This window comes from Mustela putorius, unplaced genomic scaffold, assembly GCF_011764305.1.
Source record: "Mustela putorius furo isolate JIRA1106 unplaced genomic scaffold, ASM1176430v1.1 tig00004007_pilon_pilon_pilon, whole genome shotgun sequence".
In the NCBI taxonomy this organism is placed as follows: domain Eukaryota; kingdom Metazoa; phylum Chordata; class Mammalia; order Carnivora; family Mustelidae; genus Mustela; species Mustela putorius.
The window spans coordinates 10,805,646-10,818,983 of record NW_025422145.1 but is presented as its reverse complement, the minus strand read 5'-3'; the positions used below and the strand labels follow the sequence as shown (position 1 = coordinate 10,818,983).

Sequence of the window (13,338 nt, the reverse complement as noted above, 5' to 3'; positions counted from 1 at the left end):
ATGCGGGACTCGATCCCGGGACTCCAGGATCATGACCTGAGCCGAAGGCAGTCGTCCAACCAACTGAGCTACCCAGGCGTCCCATACCATTTAATTCTTGACACCTTGGTTTGAATCCCAAAACAACAACTTACTGGCTTGGTGACCGTGAGCAAGTTTCTTCATTTCTCTGGACCCCAGTTTCTTCTTGTGTAACATGGGGATGATAGTAAAACCTGGTTTATGAGATTATTATGAGGGGTTTGTGAGAATATGTGTGGAGGTTTTGACCATGACACTTGGTACCTTGTAAACATGAGTAAATGCTGATCATTATTATCGCAGCACTACTATTACTAGTAGTAGTACTACTGCTATCACTGTATTGATGAGGATACTTTAGATCAGGGAACCTTACCTCAGATGATTTTGCCTCCCCAGGGAGAGTATGGAAATATCTGGAGACATTTCTGATTCTTAACATTGTAGGAAGGGATAAGGTTATGATGGACAGTCAGGGAGTGGTGCGAGCATGGAGTGAGTAGAGGCCAAAGATGCTGCTAAACATCCTGCAGGGCACAGATGGCCCCACCAGCACAGAGGGTTATCTGGTCCAAAATGTTAGTTAAGTGCTAAGTTTGAGAAACCCCTCTTTAGGCCACATATAATCCTTAACAAGTTTACACAATAAGGGAATTGATCATCATAGGGAACAGAGGATGTGGCTGTGTGGTAATGTTGAATGTTGACTGACTTAGCAGTTTGGCAACCTCATAGATATTTCTGGTTCTTTATTTTTTCCTGCTCTGTCATCCTCAGGCAGGTGGTAAGGTATCTATGGCAGGTCCAGAGGTCATAACTACACAGGAAACATCTGGAATAAGGGGAAAAAAATCTTTTCTATGGTTTTCACTTGAGGGAAGAAAAATGTTTTCAATAAGTGTATCAACCACCTTTTCCTGGATCACATAGCATAGACCCTACGATAATTCCTTAACTAATCACTTATAAAGAGCCTAGAGTTATCATGCTTGAGGATGTGGGTCAAATTATTTATCCTCTGTATTGATAGTTGCTAGTATATATTAATTATATCTTCATTATTTTTACCATCATCATCTTCATCCTTTTTTTTTCTTTTTCTTTTTTCTGTTTTATACAAAGGAAAGCGAAGGATTAGTGATGTTTAAAAAAATTGCTTCGTTCATATTGCTATTAAGTGATAGAAACATGGTGTGAAAACATAATCTTTTACTCTAGAACTTTATCCTCTTCTTTCTTTTCTTCTTCTTCTTCTTCATTTTTTTTTCTAGATTTTATTTGTTTATTTGACAGACAGAGATCACAGGTAGGCAGAAAGGCAGGCAGAGAGAGAGGAAGGGAAGCAGGCTCTCTGCTCAGCAGCAAGCTGATGCAGGGCTCTATCCCAGGACCCTGAGATCATCACCTGAGCTGAAAGCAGAGGCTTTAACCCTCTGAGCCACCCAGGTGCCCCATCCACTTTCTTAAAGAAAGAGTCCTGGGAGTCTGCATCTGCCTCTCCCTCTGCCCTTCCTCCCAGTCATGTGTATACTCTCTCTCTCTCAAATAAATAAATAAGATCTTTTTTTTTTTTAAAGATGTTTGATAGTTTTTTTGTTTTGTTTCATTTTGTTTGTTTTTAGGGAGAGCATGTGTGAGTCGTAGGTGTGGGGAGGGAGAATGAAAGAGAGAGAGTCTTAAGTAGACACCATGCCCAGCACAGAGTCTTTCCAGAGTTCAATCTCCTGACCCTGAGATCATGACCTGAGCTGAAATCAAGAGTCCAACACTTAACCAACTGAGTAACCCAGATACCCTGATAGTGTACTTCTTAAAGACATAATAAATTAGCCCACCTTAAACCAAAAACACAGCTTAGTTTCTATAGTCATTATTGGCCAACCATTTGGAAATCTTTGATTCACTCAGTTCTGACCATGCTCAAAATATTTGTTCCAAAATGCTTTTTATATAAGCAGGCTCCCTTTCATTCTGCAGATCCCTGAACCTCCTTTTTATTTTTCTTACTCCAAGACTAATGGACTGGGAATTCCTACTTTCATGATTGTGAATCACTGACATGATTCTCTAAGCCTACCTCTCTAAGCCTATGAATTCTAGTTAACAGAAAGATAAGATACATCATGATTTGTGCTTCATGAACTTAGTTCTGACACAAGACTGAGTTATTTTTGAGTCCTGGCTTAACCATTCACTAGCTCCGTGGACTTGGCCAAGCCATTGAACTTCCTCCTTCTTTTAAACTTTGGTTTTCTCACCTATCAAAAAGAAAACATAATGGTACTTACACCTAGAGTTGTGCTGTGAGATTAAATGAGAAAATACAATTAAAGAGCTTATACAGTAAATGCCACATGCCTCTTATTTCTATTGCTATTCTTTTTATCATGATTGTTCAAAATCTCATTTATGTTACTGTTACTGCTATCATTATCATTATTTGGGGGGATGGAAACAGGAGAGAAAAAAGATGAGCCCAAAGAGAAACAGAGAAACCATCATGTTTACTATTTCAAAGACATTTTTAAACAGTGTGAAAGTTTGTATCCTTTCACAAAAAAAGGAAACTCATCCCTAGACACTGCATGGCTCATTCTCAGTATTTAATGCTTTGGTTAATATCAAACTCCTGAACTTCATGATAGATTGTGAGTTAGTTCAACCAATCAATAACTGTATATTGAGTATCTGCCATGTGCCCAGTGACTGAAGGGGGAATAGAGAATATGAGGAAATCCATTCCCCTGTGGTCTTCAGACTATTTAATTAGTTCATTAGTTGACCCAGACTGTGATAAAGCTTTGAGGTAAGCCTGAAGAGTTGAGAACTTGAGGGCAAGGCAGGTCTTATGTAATACTAAGGTTGTGCAAAGAGTTTTATTGAGTCAGAGTCATTTATAAAAAAAACTTGAATATAGTATCCTCTCTTCAGTGACTGCTGTTGAAAAGTATCCTTTGGGAAGAGAAACAGGATGCTTGACTACTTCAACTATTTTCAGTTTGTTTTTTTTATCCTTCTATTCTAATATACCACTCATCATCCTAAAAATCCTAGAGTACTTTAGAGTAATTTATGAATCCCTACAATTCACTATATGTTTACAGTGGTCATCTGGAAAGGTTCTTGAACAAATAGAAAATAACAGTAAAATGATCATTGAAACATCAGGGAAGGTAGAGCAATGTCCAGGCTGTGGGTACTGGAATTATGGATAGTAGGTTATAGCATGCTTTAGAGTCATTCTCCCCAAATTTGCCTTTTGTTAAAGCAAACATGTCTTTAGTTTCAATTCAGAGCCCTTTATGAGCTTGCCCTAGCTTACATCTTCAGCTTCATTGTTCACTGCCTTGCCTTCTGCACCACTTTCCAGACTCTTCAATTTAGCACAACTCTACTTACATTGAAAAGATTTGCTGTTTCCTTAATGGAGTTATACTCCCTTTTGCTTCAGACAGTCTCCTAAGCCATGTTCTTCTCCAAGAATGTCCTTAACATTTGGAGTAATTTCTACTTATCTTTTCTGTTTAGAGGTGATCTCCTCCAGAAAGCTTTGCCTGACCTTCCCCTTTCCCTAATGTCTGGCTATGTGCTTCTGTTCAGTATGCGCCTAAATCTTTCAAATTGTTGAGATTACTTATTTATGTACCTACTTATCATATTAGAGTATAAGCTCTTTGAGTGCAGAGACTGTCTAGTTTATATAGGAAATGGTTTACAGGAGACTTGCCTTGAGTAAGGTACATATTTGATGGCTGAAAGAATGAAGGACTAAATGAATGGGCAAACAGATTGATATCAGCCTATTTCAAAGAGGTTATTCCCTTTAGACAGCAATGACCAAAAAGGAGAAAGAACATTCACCGAACATTTATTGAGCTTTTGTGTTTGGCCCCAAGCACTGAGGAAAAGTCCTTAACGTCAAGGACCTTTCAGTCTAATGGAGAACATTTACAAAAGGTGAAGACAAATGATATGATAGAATTAAGTAGAGGCGTTTAGGGAGTTCCAAAGGGAGACACTGGTCTTATCTGTGCGTGTGCAGGGGTGTGTGGGGAGGTTAGAGTTGGCAGGGAGAAAGGATGCCCAAATGGAGATCTTAAAACCTATAAACTATACAGGAAATGATAAGTTGTAGGAGTTTTCCAGGTTGGAGAAACTGCATATGCAAAGAATTGGAGACAAGTAAGAGGAGATTATCGCCAGATCATTGGGTCAACATAAAATGAGAGCCACATAATCTAGAAGCTTGTAACCCATGTAGAAGACTGTAGACTTAATCTTAGGGACCATGAGGAGCCATAGGAAGAGCCCAAGTTTGAAAGTGAGAAACGAAATTTACACTCTCGATGGATCTTGAGCACTTTGGGCAGGGTGGGGCACTCTCAGCCACCGATGAAGCTACAAAGTCATTCTCTCCTATCAGCTTGAGGGAACACATTTTGATCCATGCTTAGATCACAAACTGCTAAGTATTTTCCATTTCCAGTAGGAGGAGCCAAAGTCTCCATGTTTTTTATCATCACATCTGGGCAAGGTCATGGCCCTGGGTTGTCCCAGGGACTCTCATTCAGCACCCTCATTACCTAGAAGTGGCTCAACATAGAGGAATGACAGAGAAACTCTGCCTGGAATGTGAAAGATCATTGTGAAAAAGAAATGAATACTTTCCAAATGAATAGCATAATAGCATGCTATATTGATCTTCACTCTAATTTTGTATCAAATTGTAGTGAATGCCTCCCTCCACTCACATTAAAGCTTCCTTAAGCTATAAGGCAACACAGGTACCAGTGAGTCATGGCTGATACTCGGTGCTAATATATCTAAGCTTAATTCTACTCCAAAATAAGTCAGAGTTGACTTAGACTGACCTTGATTTTGATATAGTTAAATATGTTTTATTTCATTTCCCACAGAAAGATATATATTAAAAAATAATAAAAGTACCCAGTGATTACCCATTTTAATGAAACAACAGCCAGTGTTTTTGCCTTGAATGATTGCATTCATTTTTTTCCCCCTCCTGGAATAAAAATGAAGGAGCACAGAGAAACAATTCCTGTTAGTGAATTTGCACAAAACATTATATTTCAACAGAACTTCCCATTAACTGCCATTTATTTCTTCTCTCATTATTGATAATTTGCTTTTAAATTGAGAATACCTTTTTTACAACCCATCTTATCTCCCTGCACGGCTAGACAATTACATTTAAATTCGGTGGTTTTCCCATTGTAAACAGTTTCTGGAGGAAATGATTACAATGTTACTAACCCAGATTTATAGCTTCATTGTGCTATCAGTGAAGGAGAAGAGAGTAGTATAAAGGGAAAAAAAGTTGTTTACATACAAATATATTATTATCAAAGAGAGTCCTAAGGAAGAATATGGTAAAGCTAACCCAAATTGCAAAATCATCTCCTGGGGCCAGTGACAGAGATACCTTTCTGGATTTTGCAAACTTTCTTTCTCAAATGATGATAAAATATTATATGTTTTAAAAAATTCCAGTTGTAGTTAGGAGTTTCCTTTCTTTGTTTTATTCTAACATTGGAAGAAACCCTAGCCTGACAAGATTGCAGAGGAACTCCCGTAGAGCCTGTTTTTCGTTAGGCACTGGGAAACGCTCACATTACAAAGCAAACACATGCAACATGGTCTCTACTTTTGGAAATCTCACAGCCCTACTTGGAAGAGGAGCCATACTGCAGACACAAAAACAATGAAAGTGGTAGGCAGAAAAATGAACTTGAGCCTCAGATCAAGTGTGTAAAGCTAGAATCTGGCCTTGTCCAATCCCAATTGGCCCTTAGAAAGCAAGGTAGTGCACTGGTACATCCCATGAAATTAGGAAGACCAGCCCAGAAATCCTGGCTTCTTATTCATTGTGTGACCTTTTGCAAATTATGACTCAATAGCCCTCAAACATTCCTGTGCAACATAACCACCTAAAACGTTTATCAAAAAAACCAAACAACATTCCCCTAAGTAAACAAACAAACAAACAAACAAGCGGAGTGTCTGGCTCTGTGAGTCCAGGGTGGAACTCAGGAAAGAAGTAGCATTGCTTTAACTTCCCTAAGCACCTGGCTGGGCAAGCTGTTAAATCTATAGTGCCTACTTCATCAGGTTGTTGAGAAAATTTGATGTAAAGGTTTCAAATAGCATTTGGCAAAAAAGTAAGTGATTATTAAGTAGTAGCATTTAGTTAGGAGTCACAAGGATTTTGGCACTAAGGCAGCTGCTAAGAGGACAGTCTCTAGACCCCTCCAGAGACAGCACCCAGTGCACGATTCTCCGAGAGGGGAGGGCAGGGGCCACGTGCACTCCCACTTCCAGCAGGGTTATCTGGCTCGAGTAACTTTTTGCCTCTTGGGTAGGGCTCCATCCATGCCGGGCCGCTGGATTTAGATTTGCCAGACAACTTTCCCAGACCAGAAGTGGATGGGGTCAAGAAGCCGCCGCCACTTAGCATTTCTCCCGGGCGTTTGTCTGCTCTCACTGTGGGGGTCAAGATGGAGGGAGGCGCCGGTGCTCAGTAAGCGAGTCTGCTTTGGGACAAGGACTTGGGGACGCTAAAGACGGGATCATTACTCCTACTTCCAACTCTCACACCTTCACCTGTTTAGGCCAGGAGACCTAGGCACGGAGTCTCCCACGGACCCCGGCTCTGCCCTCCGCTGCCTGCTGGAATCCGGGGCTGCACGCGTGACAGCAGCAGCGGCCCTGGCGATGGGAAGGGGGAGGGGGCGCTCCCGCTCGCACCGGATTATTTTTGGCTCCGCAGCCGGGGCTGCTTGCTGCCTGTCGTGCGCGCGCACACTCTCTCTCTCTCTCTCTCTCTCTCTCACTCTCTATCACACACACACACACACACACTCACTCACATAGACACGCGCGCACACGCACACACACATGCACACATTTTCTCGCTCGCTCGCTCCGCTCTCCTTTGTTTATTTTCTAATCTGTATTTTTGTTTGAAGATCTCCTTTTCACTCTCTGCTGCCTGCCAGCAAGCGCTCTCGTGGGCTGACCGGGCGTACACTGCTCCCCTCCATCACCCCAGCCCTCCTCCCGGTCTCCCCGAGCGCGAGCGCGGGGTTTGAAGGTCACCTCCTTTCCAGTCCCCGTGCGAGCCGCGCCGCCGCTGCCTCCTCCTCCAGCTGGAGCGGGTGGCACAGGCGGCGCTGCCCTGAAGTGGTACTCGCAGCAGCCGGCTGCTGCAACGGACAGAACCCGGGGTCTGAGCGGTTGGGAAAACCCGAACTCGGGTAGGGGAATCCCTTCCTCTTCTCCCCAGCCCCCGACTGCACCCGCCGTGGGGTGGGGGCGCTCTGCCAGCCCTGGGGACAGCAGAAGCAGCTGCGGCCGGACCCACGCGTGCGCCTCCGGGACAGGAGGAGGAAGGAACCAACAAGGATCCCCGCATCTGGAGGGGACAGCCGTGTGCCCCGCCCCTGCGTCCGGAGTGAGAGAACTCTGAGCCTCCAACCCAGGCAGAGCGCGGAGGAGCGAACGGTGCCTCCGCCCTGAAGAACCTTGCGCTCTACACACCCTGGCAGTGGCCGTTAGGACCCGGGCTGTCCGGACCCGCGCCTTGCCCAGCTGTGCCCAGCTCGCCGCCCAGGCAGGGGCGCCAGGGCGGGGCTGACCTGTCCGCGAAGTTGCGGACAGCGTGGGAGAAATCAGCACCCCGTTTCGCCGCCTCCAGCTCATGGTGACTGTGGCTGGGGGTGCAGAGAGCGCAGGGGAATTGGAGGGTCTGGGGACACGAGCGGAAGGCGACTGGAGCCGCGCTCTCCCGGAGTTCTAGGTAAGTCCAGGCGGAGTCACCGCCCCCGCGTCTCCCCTTCCCTCCTCCTGGCCCTAAGGGTCCCACAGGGGCAAGAGTTAGGTCTCCGAGAGCTGGCCTCCCAGCACCAGGCTAGACACGCTGGACTGGGAACTTTTTCTGTGCGGTAGAGATATCTCCGTGTAGGTCCACGCAGGGGGCCAAGATCGTGAGCCCTAGCATTTCACTTCCATAAGCACGCCCCTCCTCGCCCCAGAGCGCCCCTCAAGAGCTCCGAGGCTGTCTCGTCCGCCCTCCTGGGACCCGAGTCCCAGGTGCAGGGAGCGGCGCGAACCAGCCTGCGCACTTTGGTTATTCTCTGTGGCCGGCTGGAAGCGAGCTTTCAGCGCGCCCTGGGTCGTTGCCTTTCCCACCGCCCTTCTGGAGGTCTGGGGGAGGAAGCACTTCGGCGGCGTAAGAGGGGGTTAGAAACGCAAGCCCCTGTGGAAGGTGGGGAAGAGGAGGGTCGCTGAGCTGGAGGAAGAGCTTCAGTTTATTGGTACTGGCCTAAAGGCACCCGAGATGTCGCCGCGCGCTCAACCCTGGGGTCAGCTTGGGAGCTTGGGACTTGGAAACTCCTGCCGCACCCCTTCGATGTCTTAGACCACTTCACCCCGGGTGTGTAGTTGGGCGGAGAGGGGTGGTGGCGGGGAGGACCCTGGCGGTAGCAGAGGAAGCAGTGTGGGAGTGCAGGCCGGGGGTCGCCCCTTTACAGCTCCAGTTTCTCAGCTTCAGGGATGGGGATGAGGGCGGGGTTTGCGGGGCTTTGTTTCCACGTCCTGCTTCGGGGGACCAACTGGCCGAGGTGGTCCTGGAGCCTCCAAGGCTCTAGGTCTAGGGACCAGGTGTCACCGAGAGCCTGGGAAGCTGCCTGCGCGGGAAGGAAGGGGGAAGACCAGGACCCACCCGGCGCAGGAACTACCAACTCCATTCCCTGCTGCCAGGGAGCTGAGGGCCCTTCATGTATCCTCGGGCAAGGACCAGGGTGCACCTGCCTGCCCAGGAGTGTGTGGGGCGGGGCTGTTCATGTGCTTGGAGATCCACGCCTGGTGGTGTAGGGCATTGGCACCCAACCACGGGTCTTCTCAGTGGAACTTGGCAAGAAGAGGGGGAGGTGATGCCAGATAGCTTTGGGCTGAAATATGATGCGCCATAACTTGAGTTTTATTTTAAAACAGTAGTCACCTTTTACTTATTTATTTAAATCCAGTGCATCCCAGCTGGTGATCCTTCCCAGCCCTTGTCCTAGTTCATTTACCCTCCATTCCCCATATATCTTCATGGGGGGGGGGACAAAGAGAACCCGAATTCTTTCATTTTTAAATGACCACAGAGGGCCCATCTGGAGACACAGGCAGATTTATTTTGGTCAAGGTCTTTTTTTCTTCAGCGGTAGAGGACCTGGGGCCTATAAAGGGTAAAGGTGGCTCTGGCAGGGGCTTTGCTGGCCAACAAAGGGGCTGACTCCAAATATGCTTTTTGGAGGAAGCACTGGGTCCAGAGGAATCCACTGGGTTTCTTCTAAGTTAACTCATGGCTGATTTGGGTTAGGAAGAAATAGACATCATGTGGTATGGTTCTGGGGTATTTTAAGGTTTCTAGAGAGTAGAGTTTTACCAGGGAGAAAAGCATAGTCTGCCCCCTCCTGCTAGCTGTGTGACCTTGGGGAAGTTACTGGACTTCTCTGTGCCTCAGTTTGTTTACCTGTTAAATGGGAGTTTCAGTGATGGTATTGGCCTCAGAGGGCTTGAGGGAGAAATAAATAAAGCAATAAACCTTAGAAAAAGGTCTGGCACACGGTAGTACCTGCATAATGTTAGTTTTGTTTTATTTTGTTTTGTTAATCAAGTAGATTAGTCCATATTTTCAGCCTTATGACACCCGGTGGAATAGAAAGGGCAGGCATTTTCCCTTATACACACACACACACTTTCTCTTAACAAATGAAATGGAGACAAAAAGGAAGATTAATCGTAAAGAGAGGTTGCTCAGCAGAAGCCTCAGTCTCTCTGAGGTAAGTCTCCTCTCCTTTCTCCACAAGTGCTAAGGAGGGTCAGAGAAAGGCAGCCCATCCCAGACAGGCTGGGATGCAAGTTGGTGACCTTTGAAGCCATCTCAGCATGCACAGATGTCCTGAAATTAAGTTTTTGTGGCACTTGTGCATTTCTTCTAATCAACAGAAAGGCCTGCTTCTCCTCAGCCTCCTGGGATGGAAGCATCTTCTCAGTAAATCTCACTTTCCTCAGAACACACTGTCTTTTTAATATCACCCTGTGGTCCCAGAGTTTTCCACTCAGAAACGAGCCAAAACGTGGGTCTGAGCAGATTTTTCCTCCTGGAATTGACCCACTCTGCTCTATTTTCTCTTCATGATAATTGATGCTATTTTTTTACCTACTCCTCTAAGGTCTGAGCACAGGCCTTTCAGACATCCTCATGTCTCTGATGACTCTTTTTTTTTTTTTAAACAAGTTAAGTCTTTTCAGTTCAAGCCATACCAAACCATTATAGTTTATAAAATCTCTTTCAGATCAGGTTTTTGTTTGTTTGTTTGTTTGTTGTTTTGTTTTTGTTTTTGTTTTCCTGCATCCAGAAAAAAGGGTCTGCTCTGTATAAATATGTCTGGCATTTCACCTTCTAAACATTAGACCATTTTATTTGCATCCTTTAAGCTGATGTGTGGAGTAATGAACACATTCCAAGAGGGAAATCGGATCTGACACAGAAAATACTTTAGGGATGCAGTGATTTCCCAGTGGCGTGTATGAAGACTATTGAAATCCAAGTGCATTTGCTCTGAAGGACACAGGGCAGCTAGTCCCGCCTTTGCCACCCAGCATGAGAGCTATATAGTAAGCATGCTCCATAAACTAATATTGGTCGACTTTCCTAAAATCATCCGGCAATTTGTCACCTGCACATTCCCCCATATTGCCCAAGAGAATACTTCGTTATACCAAAGACCTCAAACACAGAGATGATGTTTTTAAAGGAGTCTTGAGGCTCTCCCTAATGCCTACTAACATTATTTAAAATACTGCCTCAAGGCACATATATAAATATTAAACCTTTAATTAAAGAACCCGTCAGTGAGCGAGCTACAAAATGAGGGGTACCCAGCACATTCAGGTGACTTCAACAGAACATGGTTCTCTAGATTGTAAGGTTTAAGTGGTCTTATGGATATGACACATGAGCTTTTAAGGAAAGACAATCACCTCTCCTTTTAAGGAGAGACAGTCACCCTGTTTTCTATCTGTAGTTGCTCCAAGCACCATCGTTACCATTAGTTTGTTACTGGTCACTAGACACAGGCGATGGGGTGTCTGTTCTCTGCTACTCCTGATGGGTGTGTCTTTCTTGGGGAAAGGAGTGCCTAATGCAATAAATACTTTGCCAGGACATACCACACATCAGTCATTTTGCTCAGGGAGAAAGGACAATGAGAACGTTGTTCTATGGGGGTTTCTATTGTCGTGGGGAAAGTGAGACAATAAGGAAGGGATGAAAATGTATTTTTGTAAGGATAATGACAAGGGATAGAAAAATTGTAATGTGACAATATGGTAGAGACTGACTTGGAAGGGCTTTCCAAGGAAGAGAGATTTGAGCAGAGATCTAAGTGAAAAGAAGTCCTGGTATGTCTTAACACTCATCCCCTGAGTATCTACTATGTGCCAACCAGCGTTCAAAGCGCTTGAAATACATAATGAACAGTATATAGAGATACCCCTGTCATGATGGAGTTTCCATTCTAAGGTGGTCATTTGCATGAAGAAAGTTTCAGAGGGGTGTCTGGGCAGCTCAGTTGATGAAGCATCTGCCTTTGGCTCAGGTCATGATTCCAGGGTACTGGAACTGAGCCCTATGTAAGGCTCCCAGCTCATTAGGGAGTGTGCTTCTCCCTCTTCCTCTGCCCTCCTCAGTGCCCACTCCATAGATAAATAAATAAAATCTTAAAAAAAAAAAAAAAAAGAAGAAGAAGAATGTTTCAGAGACAGAGAATAGCAAGTGCAAAGGCCTTGAGGCAGAAGCAATGATAATATTATAAGGATGAAGTTGGGTCATATAAGTAGGTTCTTGAGCTTTTATGGGGGTCTGGATAGTATTCCAGTGGAAGCCACTGGCAGTTTTAATGCAGAGAAATTCAATGATATATTTATGGCTTAAGCATTGTGGGAAATACAGTCAGATGTTTCTGAGAAGAATAAACAAACAAGCGTGCATTCTTGGCCCAGCCAGCTTTTGTGTCAACGTTCAGATTCATCTCCAGATTTGGTCCATAGATTTCCTGGTATCTGGAAGGGTAAGTCCCCAACATCTAAGAAGATAAGCTTTGTTTTTTCCCTCTCCTTTGGGAATGAGAACAAAGTCTTCCATTCAAGGACAAGATTAAAGGAAAAAAAAAACCCCTCAAGTTTCTCAGTAACTCTCTTTGTATGTGGGTGCAATACTGAGCATATATCTGTATACATTGGCTTGGTTTTTTTCTCTGAGGGCCTTCAAAGAGGGGACATTTCCCCATAACCTGCTACACACATCTTCCACGTGCCTTGGTCAGCATCTTTTCTGCATGTAGATCTTCTTAACCCGTCATCTCTTCTAGTAGGTTTCCTTTTGCAAGGTGGCCACATGGTTCTCCCATTGATTGATGTGATGTTGGATACTGGCAGGAAGAAGGGGGTTACCTCCTGCAAGCTCTGAGTATAGTCAACATCACCCATCTTTGGAGGCTCTCCTGGCCTTGGAAGGTGGAGATATGGTTTGATGGAGGGTTTGAACATCGGGATAGTTCCGTTTTCTTCCCATATTTGACCCAAAACCTGTCTCTCTTTATGCACAACCCTGGAAGTCTGTCACTGACTGTTAGATACACTGTGACAATAAAAAGTTTGTATGTTGTGAACACTTCCTACACAGCACAAGCTGTGCTAAGTACTCTGCCTGCATTGCTACGTATTGAGCTGTGCTTTTCTGGCCTGTGAGCATCTCCCTCCCTCACATTTCACCTCGTTCACTCCCCACTCATCCATCAAAAGTCTCTTACTCAGGGGGACCCTCACTCTTTTCCCTGTGTGGGCTCTCCTTCCTTACCGTTATCCCGGGGGCAGCTTTCTGTTTACTTGAGTGATCTGTTTTATCTCTTTCTCTTACTCTACTGAATGGTCAACTCCAGGTGGGCCATGCACACTCCTGATTCAGAAAACACTGTATCCTTAGCATCTAACATGGCGTGTGGCACAGCGTAGATGCGTGCTATGGAAATAGTGAATTGTTCCATTTGGTGCATCTAACACACTTTGAGGTGGATTCTCTTCATATCTCCATTTTGTGATAGCTTGCCAGGTATAGGCAGGCTAAAGCAATTTGTCTCAGGACACCACAGCAGGTAAATGGCATACCCAGGACTTTGAAGCTGATGGTCTGAGTCTCTAGCCCAGGATACCAATCACTGCATACTCCACTGCTTTCTCTGCCTTTGT

At 45.0% G+C, this 13,338-nt stretch overlaps 1 protein-coding gene across 1 annotated transcript in view; it reads left to right on the top strand.

Annotated features, from left to right (window-relative positions):
* Positions 1–6,926: 6,926 nt before the first annotated feature.
* The window catches only part of RBFOX1 (RNA binding fox-1 homolog 1), a 1,454,978-nt gene continuing 1,448,566 nt past the window's right edge, over positions 6,927–13,338 (top strand). Inside the window, exon 1 of the mRNA XM_045072277.1 lies at positions 6,927–7,837. The gene's annotated coding sequence lies outside the window, so the exon portion shown is untranslated. The remainder of the gene's footprint in view (positions 7,838–13,338) is intronic.